We start from the raw sequence: 14129 nt of genomic DNA on the forward strand, positions 1-14129 counted from the left end.
GCAAGCCTGATGACCTGAGTTCAATCCCTGGACTCACCTAGAAGGTAGAAGAGAACCAACACCACAGAGTTGTCTTCTGACCTCCAGAGCACCACAGCACATGGTGCCTATGTCCAACAATAATACATAAAATCTGAAAAAAACAAATCTGGTGAACGAAAGTTTTCTAAGGATTCTTGGCTAAAGGAAACAACTGTTGAGGAAGAAAGGGTGGGGAGAAGAGGGCAGGGCTGGAGAAGTTACGATGGAGCCCCACTGACAATGATCATGTTGTCGCCTGGATCTTTTCAACCATAGCGACTGGTCTCGAACAAACAGCATGTGAACATGGTCGCCAGGAGCTACAGAATCTGTAAGCTCTTAGGGTGCCACAGCCCCTGTCTATGGGACCATTTCCAAGCCCTGGCCTCAGGATCGGCTGACAGCAGTGTGTCCTCAAGATGCTTTCTCCCAAGAGTACACCCTCCCTCGCTGCTAGGGAGCTGTCTCGGTCACTGTGCTAGAAACAGCTTGTGGGAACAGCCCAGAATCAAATTCAGTAGGGAGTTTCATGTCACTCATTTGGGAAGATCACAGCTTCTCCCCAGAGCTCAGCCTTTGCATCTGTAAATGAGGAAGTTCGGGAATAAAGGGCGTTTCAGATTCATGAGCTCCTCAGTAGTTCTGTAGCTGCAACCTATTATTCTCCAAGGACAAGGGTGACACTGGAGTCCTGACTCCATAGTCAGGAACCCCCAGGCTGGTGCTGATGATGTCTAGCCCCGTGGTGTCATCATCACAGCGCTTCAATGACCTCCGATGTCCTTTCTGGCCCAGAGACACTCACTTTGAAAAGCTTGCTATAAATTACATCAGAGCCTCTTGGGGCATGAAGCTTTCTTTCAAATGACATGGAAAAAAGGAGGGCAAGGCAACACAAATTTAAGAACTGGTTCCAAAATGTAGCCCTTATGATGGGAAATGCAATCCACATAAATAAACTGACTTGAAAAGGCGAGTTCTTTTCCTTTAATTTCCTTTTAACTTCAACTCCCTGCATATCTACAGGAAGGGTAAGAGGGCCAGGGGGGGAGGAGGGAGGGAAGTGCCTCTCCCCAGAGATGCACTAAAGTGATTTATGGTGTAGGTCACAGCCGCCCCTGTTTGGGCCTGTTACAGTTCGTTAAGCTCCACTAAGCTTAGGTATTATGGGATCCTTCCCTGGAACATTAGTGTTGGAGAGAAAAGGAGGAGGAAGCTGGGTGGGTCTTTTTTTTTTTTTTTTAATATATCTATGGAGCTGCCTCTGGCCTAGTCTATATCCTGGAACAATTCTGTTTGTCTTTCTTTTTCTACTGAAGCTGCTGGTGTTCCTGGCCCTCTCTGCCCCATTGCTCAGGGTTTGCTTACGGCAGTCGTTTAGAAGAGTGTCGTATCTGTAACTGTAGCTGGTTTGCTGATTGCGTGACCACCTGGTTGTCAGGACGGAGGACAAAGACGGTAAATCTCCCTGGGAGGCTGTCGCTGTTTTCCATAGGAGGAAGAGGAGAAGGGTAGTCAGCAGGGATGGCTTTTGTTTGTTTGTTGCTGGGCAAAGAATCATGTGAGGCTGAGATGATTTTAATTGGGAGCACGAGTTCACGTTCAAAAATGCCCCGAAACTGAGGAATTTCCCAATAAACAACTTCATACTTGATTTGTGAGGTTTGAAGCAGGAGATGTGCTGTTTCCAGATGTTTTCCAAAAGGCCCCGAGCTCCCAGGTCCACACGCTGCCTCAAGACATCCCTCTGGTCTGCAGAGACACACAGCTGTTTTAGCAGAAAATTATTTTCTTCTAATTTCATAAGACGCCACACTGGACACGTACCTTTCATCCAGCGAGACCCTATGATGTTCAAAGGATTCAGAATTACCAACCCCCATCCCCACCTTCTGGGGTCATATGCAGAAAATGTTTAGCATCTGTACTGCACCACCACCCAAATGTTCTAAATTGAAGGAAGATGTATTTCTTACACTAAACTGCTGAGGGGATATTCAGAGGAGAACTCTGGTTCCTAGGCTGGGCCTGCCATCACTGTAGGAAAGTCCTTCTGTTATACAAAGCACAAGGGGATATGGCTTCTCCACATAGGCCCTTCACCTTTTGTCTCACCTTAGAGATGATGTGACATTCTACCTTTTTCTAACACTCAACTGCTATGAGATAGGTAGTGATAATAACAATTATTAATAATAATATCTGGCTTTGATAGGTGCTTACTCCATGCCAGACCTTGAGCTCAATAATTGGTATCTATGATTTTCTTTAACGTACACAGCAACCTTAGGGGAGAAATATTACTACTACCCAACCCAATTTTCATTTATTTTTATTAATTATTATTATTATTAGTTTTGTTTTGTTTTATTTTTGAGATAGGGTTTCTCTGTGTAGCCTTGGCTGTCCTGGACTTACTTTGTAAACCAGGCTGGCCTTGAACTCACAGAGATCCACCTGCCTCTGCCTCCCAAGGGCTGAGATTACAGGAGTGTGAGCCATCACACTGGGCTCCATTCCCATTTTTAAAAAGGAAATAATAATAATAATAATAATAATAATAATAATAATAATAAAGCAGACCACAGAATATAGGAGCTGAGTCAAAGGTCCATTAGAGTTTGAATCCAGGTTTGTGCATGGGTTTATCATGTTGCCCCGCTTGTCCTGGCACTGAAGAACTTGTCACACAGCTACAGCGTGCCTTCCCAGACCTGCCATGGTAGAGCTGTTAGATTAGAGCTGGAGAAGAGAGGTGAACAGCCCGCACCCAAACTCGCATTCCCACGCTTTCTGAACCCACTGACAGGATGAGCCATTTTTCCCAATCGGCCTGGGGCTGTCCCAGACGTCCCGCCTGTCCCACCTTTGTGGTCGAGAGACTTCCTGGGTGAATTCCAAGGTTCGTAGTTACTGCTGTCCACACACCTTCAGCTAATTCAACAATCTCAACTCCTGGGGCCACTAGGAAAAGAGACGAAACTAAAACGACCGGGAAACCGGCAGAACGGGCCTGACTTTACCAGGGGAGCCCTTTAAGTAAATCGCAGCTTGTAGATCATTTGAATCACAGCCTTTGAGACCCCAAGCGGAGAGGCAGCCACACCGTGGCCGGTCACGGTAAGTCCGCACGGAACTTGTCTTGAGCCACCTCTGTGCTGCTCTGTTACACAGTCGTAGAGATGCAGTGCACCAGGAAACAGAGGCGGCTGGTCACTCCGGACAGATGGACAGCACCTGGTGACGGAGACCTGGGCACTAGTCCTAGAGGAATTGTTCCTCCCCGTAGGATTTGGGAGGGGTGGGGACGGAGAGAATGACAGCCACTGAGAAGGAAGGCACGGAACACAGTGACAGCCCCAGGCTGATTGGAATATGCAAGCGGTGGCTGGAAGACGCCCCCAGGAGTTAAGTTTTGAACACTCGGGATCCGAGACTCTGCAGCTTCGGCATTTGAGAAGGTCTGTTGGGAACTGTGAAAATGGCAGTGAGCTTAGAAGCTGTTGGTTACATTTTCATATGTCACTGGGCACTGATACTATAGCCCTCTCTATTCCCAGAGGTGAGGGGCATGGCATAGCAACCAGATGGCTACAGCAGCCAGCAGAGTATAAGACAGCAGTGCGAGCCCAGGAAAGATCCGAACAATGGGCTTAGTGGTCCTCACGCTTGCCACTGTGGTCCCTGGAATAAAGCTTGTCTTGGATCTCTAATAGTTTTTTGAAATACTTTTACCTTTCACAGTAGTAGTGACCAAATTCAGATGGAGACCCTTCCTGCACGCTGTCTTTGGCCAAGGGCATTTTCAGGTTAGAACAGTGCTTCTCAACTTATGGGTCAGGACCCCTTGGGGGATCGCATCTCCGCTATCTACATTACAGTCCCTAACAGTAACAAATTACAGTTGTGATACTGTAACGATGATAATTCTGTGGTTGGGAGTCACCACAACATGAGGAACTGTATTAAAGGGTCACAGCATTAGGAACGTTGAGAGCTACCGGTTTAGAAGATTTTTGATGAAGGGGGAAAAAAAAACACATCATGGAGATCAGTGAAAAGAATGCCCAAGATAAGTGGGTCAGCTGGAAGTTGGGTAAACAGACTTCCTCAGGTCAAGTGAGCCAAGCTCACTAGTGTCCATGGGCCAGCATCTACTTAGCTAGGGGTCAGTGAGGCCTGGAGGACTTCTGTTCCTCTTCAGGCCACCTAAGTCAGACTGTGTATATCCCAAGATGCCCCAGGAAACAGTGGCCAAAGTGAACTCCAGCAGCCCTCCGTCTGGGCAACACAGAATCATCCTAGCCTTCCCTTACAATTTGCTTTAAAAGTTCAGCGATCAAGCACGCAGGCGAGCCAGACCACAAAACTCTCACTTGGCAAGAGATAACCCCCTTTCTAAGACAGCTGGCTCTTTACATGTTTGAACAAACTGGCATTATCCACAAGAGCTAATGGTCTGAAGTCAGGCTTAAAACTCAGCAAAAATAAACTTTCCAGGAAAGTTCTGGCACACCCAGCTTCCAAACCCATCATTGCAGGAACGTTATCCAAGAAGTGGACTCTTTTCCTATTTCTAACAAACATAGGGGCATAGGGGCAGAGGACATAGGGGCAGATCCTATTCTGGCCTTGACCTGATCACACACACACACACACACACACACACACACACACACACACACCTGAAGAAACAGGGAGGAACTTTCAAGAAATCTTTGGAAAGTCCATGATTTTATTGTAGCACAATGGTTACTGAGCTTCTTACTCAAATGTTATTCTAAAAGAAGAACTTCAGGTGTCTTACCTTGGTCGCTGGGTCAATGAGACAAATTCATGAGTAGAACATGTAGGATCTGGTGTGTCCTTCACATGGTCTGTGACACAGTGTTCTCCCTTTCTCAGGGGATCAGAATGCCCTAACTCAATTAGCTCCATTTACAAATGCCACAGATGGACTCTTACAGCTACTCTGACAAACACAGTAGATACAATGGCTTCATCACAGGGAACCCAGCACCCAGAGCTGGCATCCTCTGCTTGCTTTTGAAGATGCCCCATTCCATGCCTTTTCCTACATAGCACATCACCCCAAGTGAACAGGAATGAAATGACAGTCCTTTGAGCATCCGTGGGATGGGAGACGGAAGGGCTCAGCTGGGACTTTCTGGCTCCTGTCCATCTTGTAGTTACAGTCACATAGAGTCCTGCTGAAGCATCCCAGGAATCTCTCTCTCTATATAGTGTCAAAGCCTCTCCATGTCATTGCCTCTCTGTGTCATCACTCTTCCAGAGCTGGCTTGATTTCCTCACAGCCTGGCTGTCTCCAGAAGTCAGACTGTTTACATGACAGCCCAGGGCTCTGAAGGCAAGAGTCCCAAGAGAATCAGGCAGACGTGACATCATGTTTTGTCCTGTGTTCAGAAGTCACAGTATCACTTGCCCTTGTTTGAATTCTGTTGGAAGAGGTCCATTGGGATAAGGGACACCATCATAACCATCTCTGGAAAAATATAATCTACAATAGCATTCCCTCAGAAAACTGCTACCACATCCGAACTATGATAATTCAATGGGGACACGCCTTGAGAAGTTGCAGAGGCAGGGAGAACAGAAACAGAAGCTAGGTATGGGAACAGCTATTTGTAACAGAAGAATTGTCAGTGCCCCCATTCGGAGGCAAGAAGATAAAGCAGGAAGAGGCATTCATGGAAAATCGGCAAAGGTGAAGCGGTTGTCATATTGTCCCCCTCCCTTCAGTCCCCTCTGCTCCACAAGGGTTGAGACTGACAAGAAATCCTAAGGCCTGATGCCCAACCGACCAGCTGTTGCAGAAGAGAGCAGGGTGGGAAAAGTGGAGAGGCTGCAGAAGATAAATGTCTAACAGGTATTCATAGTATGAGAGAGATTAAGAGTTCAAAGCCCTCAGACATGTGTAGCAGAAGGTACTGCCGCAGGAGGGTGACTCGGATTCTGAGCTCTGCCTATGCCGTGGTATAGCAGTGTAGATACGGCCAGGGAAGGAGCTCATATCACCAATTGTTCACTGGATGCCGGGGTCCCAACCTGTATTGGGGGGATCTGTGGATAGAATCCGTACTTGAGTCCCAGGCTGTGGACAAGGTGTTGGCCACCTGATGCAGACCAATGCTACACAGAGCCACCAGGTGCTAACAGGACTTCATCACCCATGCTGGATGGTCCATAGTGATGTTCCAAGAGCAGGCAATGAAGCTCTTTGACATAGCAAGATGAAGATGGCAGGGACACTTGCTGGGGTGGAGACCAGGGGCTCTGTCAGTGCTTCTCTGCTGCCACTGTGTACCAGTAGAGTCTGCATGATCCTTGGGGCTGATTCTTCTCCATCTGAGTGGCAGCTGCAAGCCTGGCTCTTTCATCCCTTTCCCTTCTCTCTTTATAGCTCCCCCACTCTCATTTTCCTCAGTCTAGAGAACCTTCGTCTAGTTTTTGGGTGAGGAAGTCTGGGTTTTAATTTCTTTTCCTAATGATCTATTATATGCGGCATAAAATATAAACTCAAAAGTCTAGATGGTACAACTCTACATTCTTGACTTCTGAAACTCGAAAGCTAAGATCTAACACAGCTAGTCTCTGTATGTCTGTAGGCAAATGTTATAAAATTTAGCTTTAGTAGTTTTAGGGGCAGGTGTCACAAGGCATTTATTGGTGGTGGTGTCTAGAAGGGGAAGTCCCAGAGGCAATATACTAACCAATCACAATTTAAACTGAGAGATGCAAGAACCTCAAAGATCACTTACAGACAGAACTAAGAACAGGCCCACTTTACTCCTGGAAGAATAGATAATAAACTTTCAACAGGAAGAGATGAAAGAAGCATTTGGGGTAGACAGGAGGGAACACAACAGACATTAATGTGTATTCAAGAAAAGAGAGTGTGATTTGGTAGGATGTGGGCATGTCTAAATACACAGGAAACGAATCCTAGAAGGACAAAGTCTGTCAGGTCTTAAAGAACCCTGCAGGGATCATTTCACTGTGCATTGGAAACCCACCAAAGGATGCAGGTCAATAGGGGCCTGAGTCTGTGCTGTGCTTTAGAACAATCAACGACACTGTCTGGGACACACAGACTATATGGTCCCAGAAGAGGGCACAGCAGAGATCCACCTGAGCTCCTGATACGGGGCTTTTGTCATCATCTGGTTTGGAGGTCTACTTCAGCCTCTCCCTGAGCCTGGACCCACATTTTAAACTCTACACAAGCTTGCCCACTGATAGGCACCAAGAGCTTTGACCTCAGTGTGCCTGGGGTGGATTTCAGCATCCCTCCTCCACAATCCCACATCCCGTCATGGCTCTCTGCCCATTTACCTCTCCTAGATAGGCTCCAGGACAGAAATATCACTATCCTGATTTCCCCTGGTCCACTTCCTCCTCACTTCTTGGCTCCCTCCACTCTCTCCACACTTAGCTACCCTACACTCTCTCTTTTTTTCCTTCTCCCTCTTTTAGATGCATCTTTCTTGTTTGTCTTGAGCTACCTGACAGCATTCCTTTTTCAGGGACTCCCCAAAACCTGGCTCTTGGTCTTCCTACACTGAACTCTTTTTTGGGGTCCCCACATTCATGGCTCAGCCACCATCCTTCCTAAACACCAAATCTGATTGTGACATTCCTTCTTCAGAAGGCCTCTTTGGCCACGCCACACCCCATAGCCTACAGGACCAAGAGAAAACTCTTTCATTTGGCTTTAAAGTCACCTTAAGCTAACCCTGGTTATATTTACAGTTCTGTCATCAGAACACCCCCCTCCCCATTTCAAACCCCCATGCAGAGATAATGCAAGAGGAATGTATGTCATGGCTCTCTGCATATAGACACAACACCCACCCTTCCTGGAAGCAGCAACTGAAAAGGGTGAGCCCCAGTTGTTTGGACAAGAGAGGAAGCCCTGGGGTGAAAGGAAATCCTGGATGTGCCTGGAGCAGAGGGGTAAAAATGGATCAGTTAACTCTTTAATATATAGGCCACCCAACTGAATAAAAAGATCCATGTTAACAAAGAAATGTTTAAGTTGTTCTATGTTTAAAGTCTGGGAGGAGACACTTCAAAGAAACTGCAGATTTGCAGTTTGTCCAAGCTTAAGGGACAGCTTGGGAGGTCAGTTGAGTTTGAATCTTAGTAAATACAGTTGTGGGAAGGAGGAGGAAGAGAAGGAGGAGGAGAAGGAAAGAAGTGAGGTTCCATCCAGCTGGAGATGGCAATTCATTGAATTGCTTTCTTCCCCAACCCTCTGGCTCTGTAAAACACAGATGATCTTTGGGAAACAAGTTTGGACTTATTTTACTATGCCTGGATAGCCGTGCTGGAGCCAGGAGACCCAGGAGGTGACTCCCGGCATGCCTCCAGCTCTCAGAGACTGCAGGAGAGCCAGCTCTTCTCAAAACTTTGTCCTCTTGGTCATCTTGGCAGAGTGCTGCATGTCTGTGCCTACGGCCCTGTAGGTTCAAGTCTATGTGCCACTGACTCAAGGTCCATAAAAATATTATCTAGCTTGCTATTTACCTACTTCAAAAATTTGCTTTTTGCATATCACCATCATCTTCTCTGCATTATTTAAATTTTCTTCTCATTTTCCTGCCCAGCCAAGCAAGGCAGAGTACCTGCCCAGCCATTTCCCAGACACTTGACTTGAATTTACAGAGTACGTTCTGCCCACTGAATCCACTCTGGAGCTGGCATTCTTGGCTGGGACCTTGGCAGTTATCAGGTTCTGGAATTTATGCTATCTGGAAAACAAGAAAGCGCCCAGACTCTCTTATGTAACAGTATGCTCACTAGTACCCAAAAGGTGGCATCCTTTGATAATGGTCCCTATTCCAGTGACCCTAATTATCAGATTCATTTTCCCAACCCAACGATGTGTAAACAAAAGAAAAAAGCAGTGACGGAATAAACACTACGTGACAATTCCAGTAGGAAGGGAATTAGAACATCTCAGCACTCTTGGCACAATCTTTCAATCTTGTGCGTCCATGTTCCGGAGCCCTTGCAGCAGCAGCCTCCTCAATAAAGGCTTTGACGTGTGTTATGGATGAGGGGGGTATTCACTCTTCAGTGATGGAGCATGTAGATGGAGGGCTGAGCCTCCCACTCAGGCCTTGTCTTGACATCACAGGGGCTCAGATCAGATGCACCCATCCACAGCATGTGATTAAGGAGGTTGCCACACCAGCTCTCATTGCCACTTGCCTGCTGGAAAGTTAATACCAACTCAGAGACCTTCAAGCACAGTGGAGACTTGGGATCCTAGTAAACTTACCTTATCCTTGTAAAGCTGAGATGATGTGGGAAAGGATTCCTGAAGAAAGCATTCAGATAGGCTGGTCAGGATCTTCGTTTCCTAGCGAATTCCTCTCTGTGCACAGGAGTGTGCGATTCCCCGCCCCCCCATCACCTCATCAGCTGTCATCCACATCTCAATTCTTGAACAGTATTTGGTGGCATCTGTCATAGGCCAGGCCCTGTGTGAGGATGGCACAGGCTGAATAAGACCCTATTCTGACCTGGAGGTCTCACGATCAGTCAAGGAAAATGACGCACAAAGAACACCAGTGGTGAGATACATGCCAAGAGAAAACATATGGACAGTGAATTCATCCCTGCGAGAAAGCAGGAAAATGCTTTGGCTTCCTCCATAAACCACAGACAATAAGCACTGAGAAGCACTTCATAGATTATCTGCTCTGACCCCTTCATCTGACATGTGGGAGACAGAGAGGGGGAGAGGGCACATAGTTTTAAGGCCTTGATCAATGTATAATGAATTCTTTCTCCTTTCCTGGTTGGCGGCATGTCTATGTCCCTCCAATTATTTTGGGAAGGAGACACAATGAAAACAATATATATGTAAGACACCACTTGCTTTCCAACTGAAAACCTACAAGACAAACCTAGCCAGTGTCTGCTAAGAACGATGATTATTCTCCGGAGGCTGCTGTAATCAACCCATTTCCATTTGCCTCGTCTATCTCAAAGTTACATTTATTTATTTGTGTGTGTTTGTGGGATGGGGCACACATGTGAATCTGAGTTTACTCGGGGGTCAGAGGGTAACTTGTGGGAATCAGTTTTTTTCCTTCTGCCATGTGGGTGCCAAAGAAAGAGCAAGCCCAGGTAGTTAGGCTTGTTGGTGAGTGCTCTCACCCACGGCACAACCCAACCATCTCTCCCACTGCCTTTATAATCACTGCTCCTCTCTATGATGGTCCATTATATTAAATCTGTCACCATTCTTGACTGTTTTTTCTTCTATACCTGCACATCATTTGGAATTTGGAAGATTATTTTGCCACCCGGTGTCACCCTTTTGAGAGTCGAGTCATTGGGTTCACAGCGTCAGCCTAGGATATGCTAAGTAGGATGGGGTTGCAAATGGAGCTGAACACCAAAGCTCAGGGAACGAGACTCACAAAGCCCAGAGAAAGGAGCTGGTATGCCTGGGACTGTGGAGAGAGACAACAGAGGAGGGCTGGGACTGGATGGTAAATCCATGATGCCTAGCAGTTCTAAAAGAAGCCCCCATGCCCCGCCCCAGTCAACCTGTGTATGCAGGGCTCCACCCTCAGTGGATCCAAACGTGATTTCCCTGGCGCCTCCTCAGAGCATGTGTGGCTGCTGTGTGGCCTCTTCCAGCCACAGGGGCTGGAAGACACCCGCCACAGGCAACAGGAGTGGTGAAACTGACTCCTGGAAGGCAGCCTCAGCTACTACTCCAGCGGGTTTGGACTCACCCAGCCAGCAACCCAGGGGAGTGAGAACGCAGCGGGAGTGGGTGCCCCTCGGGTCTGGCCAGAAGGTAAACTGGACTCACTCAGGCAGAGGGTCATCTGGGCAGGGGCAGTAGCCTTGATCCTCTTCCCCTCCAGCACAGGTGGAACTCTCGGGTGGTGTTTCATTTCAAAGCCATTTAAGCGGAATCTCACGAGTCAGTTTCTGTTGACTTTATACACAATGAGACTTGAATGTTTACCTAGGCCAAAAGACAGGCAGGAAGGGGGCCATAGAGGAAGTCCAGAGGAGCGGGGAGGGGGGACGTGACCGTCACAGCACTGGAGAAGGGAAACAGGTGGCGGAGAGACGAGCAACTGGTTCCCTCGGAACAGTAAAGGTTAAGCAGAAATTCCCACAGAAGTCTCCAGTCACAATTAAACGGCAGCGGGGAGAGAGCTGGGGGGGGGAGGGGAGAGCAGCTGAGGGTGAAGGGGGGGCAAGCAGAGAATGTTTCAAAGCAACAGGGAGGGTAGCCCTCTGGAAAGGAGGGCTGCAGTAGGGAATATTCATTCAACAGGAGCTTTAGCAGCATGTCATGCGTCTGGATGGACAGCAGCCTCTCCCTGACCCTACTTACCACATTGGCCACAAACTTCTGACAGACTTCAGCCTCCTTCCCTCTGTGCCTCACCTGGCCCCACAGGTTCCCCACTTCACAGCCTGTGGAGACGCCCTCCACAGGCTGTTTACATCCTCCCATTTTTCAAGCGTCTCCTCACACGCTACCTCCCCCAGCAAGCCTTGCCTCTGCCCCACCAGGCGGTGCTGGCTTTCTCATCGGGTTTTCCTTTATGACCCTTCCATTTCCGCCTGAGCTCCAGAGTGTGTGGGCTTGTCAGAGTTCCGGCTCCTAGCCCACATTCAAGAACCTCTTTGACCTGTGTGTTTCCAGAGTCAACAAATGTTGAAATGCATTACATCCAATGCAAACTTGAGACACCACTCCCCCAACACACACACACACACACACACACACACACACACACACACTGGCATGCCTTTAGGGCAGTGGTTCCCAGCCTGTGACCACTTTGGGATCAGGTGGACCCTTTCACAAGGATAGCATATCAGACATCCTTCATATCAGATATTTTACATTACGATTCGTATCAGCAGCGACATTACAGTGGCCATAGCAATGAAACAATTGTATGGTTTCAGGTCACCACGTGTATTAAAGGCTGGCAGCATTAGGAAGGCTGAGAGCCACCACTTTAGCAAGCATGAGCTAGGGTCTGGAGCCAGGCGGATCTAGACCTACCACTAGCCTCCAACACTAGTAAAGTGACTTTCAGCAACCTGATTCATCTCTGCACGTTGGCTTCTTCATTTGTAAAATAAGAAATAAAAAAAAAAGACTTTTCTCAGAGCAACCTATTGACAAAAAAGGACATCACATGCTATTGGATGCTTTGTGCCTGTTTAAAAAAAAAAAAAAAAAAGAATACTGCTATAACTGGGGATATGGCTTAGCAGCAGCACGAGCTCCTTTGGATTTCCAGAAGTCACTCATCCCAGTGAGCCCTGTATCTTCCTGGAAGCTAAAGCCAACTGACCCCCGTGCCAATTTGATCTCAGAGCTGAGCTCTGTCTGGCCACAGGATGCTAGGAGGCTGGCCTGGAAGTTATGGTCCTCCTGCCTCAGCCTCCTAGATGTACCTAGGGTTCCAAGGAGGGTCTGGGGAGTCTAGAGAGGAAACCCCCTGCCTCTGTGGATGGTAGATTAAAGGGCAAGGAAGTGAGAACTGTCCGGAGCCTCACAGAGGGGGCTGCCCCTACCAGGCAACCAGGAAAAAGTCTTCTGAAAGCAGGGACAGAAGCTGCTCTGAGTTCAGGAAGCAGCGGTCATCAAGGGAGTTGTCAGTCATTCGGCAAATGCAGGAGTTAGCTAGCCCGGAAGGCCAGCAGTCCAATCTATACTCTCCCAGCGCTGGTCTCCACAAAGTGGATCCCTTTTATTCTCCAAATAAATGCTTTCTTTTGTTTTGTTTTGGTTTTTCAAGATAGGGTTTCTCTGTATAGCCTTGGTTATCCTGGACTTGCTCTGTAGACCAGGCTGGCCTTGAACTCACAGAGATGCACCTGTGCCTCTGCCTCCCCAAATTCTGGGATTACAGGCCTGCACCACCACGCTGGGCAATGAATGATTGCTTCCTCAGTGATCTTGTTGGCTGTTTTTCTGAAACATGTACAGCGATTTCTGTTGGAAAGCAAGTTATCTTTAGAAAGGCCACATGGACCCAGGGGACAAAACTCAAACCAGCCCAGAAATAGAGGCCCCCAGGGAGTGTGCAGGTCCCCGGAGCAGCCTCCCGCTGTTCTCCAAACCCCCTAACAGATGGGATGATTTCAGCACCTCGGAGCCACACAGAGAGCACCAAGGGGAATGGGCACAAACTCACCACTTCCTGCTTCATTGTTCCATCCATTACTCTCTGAGGACAACAGAAGGTAAGAAGAGCCAGAAGCCTCTTTCATAAGAGTCCAAGGGGAAGAGGAAATGGTGGTCAGAGCTTTGCTTGGAAGACTGTTGGCCAAGCGTAGCCACTTGAGACCGAAAATTGGCATGTTTTATAAACTCCAGTACAGATAGAGAGGAATGGATTGAAAACATGGACTCAGAAACACACACACACACACACACACTATACATCTCATATTAAATCAGGCTTTGCTTCCACCTCTTGAGGTAGGAGCTGAAATCTCTTTGACATCACAGAAAGGAAACTCAGCTCCTACTATGAATGCTGTATTTGTCAGTGATGTGTGCTCTTGCATGGGAATCGACTGTTGAAGTGGCTGTGCCACACGCCAGGGGCCACATGACCAGCTGCAATTAGGAGCGCTGTTTGATTGGTTCTATTTTGTTCTGTTTTGGTTTTTTGTTTGTTCATTTTTTTGAGACAGGGTTTCTCTGTATAACTTCCCTGGCTTTCCTAGAACTTGCTCTGTAGACCAGGCTGGCTTCTAACACACAGAACTCTGTCTCCTGAGTTCTGGGATCAAAGGAATACACTGTCACAACCAGCTGATTGGTTGTTTTTGTTTTTGTTTTTGTTTTTGTTTTGTTTTTGTTTTACTTTCCCTTTTGCAACCACATTCTGATGTGCCTTGGGTTCCAGAGGGACAGGCTGTTATAGGAGTTGGGCCAGGACAGAGTCTTGGCTCTGTTTGTCTCTCTGGCTAGCAGGTCATTCTACTCAAGCCAATAAATATATTCTGTGCAACTCCTCTAAGTTTGTTGGAAATAAAGAGAACCAGCTAGCATCACTGTGAGTGTGAATGACTCGTTT

The 14129-nt window shown here is 47.6% G+C and overlaps 1 long non-coding RNA gene across 1 annotated transcript; it reads right to left on the reverse strand.

Annotated features, from left to right (window-relative positions):
* Nucleotides 1-1389: 1389 nt before the first annotated feature.
* LOC132648530 (uncharacterized) lies at nucleotides 1390-11013 on the reverse strand. Its single transcript, XR_009586943.1, has 5 exons — nucleotides 10877-11013; nucleotides 9326-9527; nucleotides 2888-2985; nucleotides 1672-1773; nucleotides 1390-1503 (listed from the first exon to the last, which is right to left on the reverse strand). It is a non-coding gene; the product is annotated as an uncharacterized LOC132648530 (long non-coding RNA).
* Between the last annotated feature and the right edge of the window lie 3116 nt (nucleotides 11014-14129).

This window comes from Meriones unguiculatus, chromosome 17 (assembly GCF_030254825.1).
Source record: "Meriones unguiculatus strain TT.TT164.6M chromosome 17, Bangor_MerUng_6.1, whole genome shotgun sequence".
Lineage (NCBI taxonomy): Eukaryota > Metazoa > Chordata > Mammalia > Rodentia > Muridae > Meriones > Meriones unguiculatus.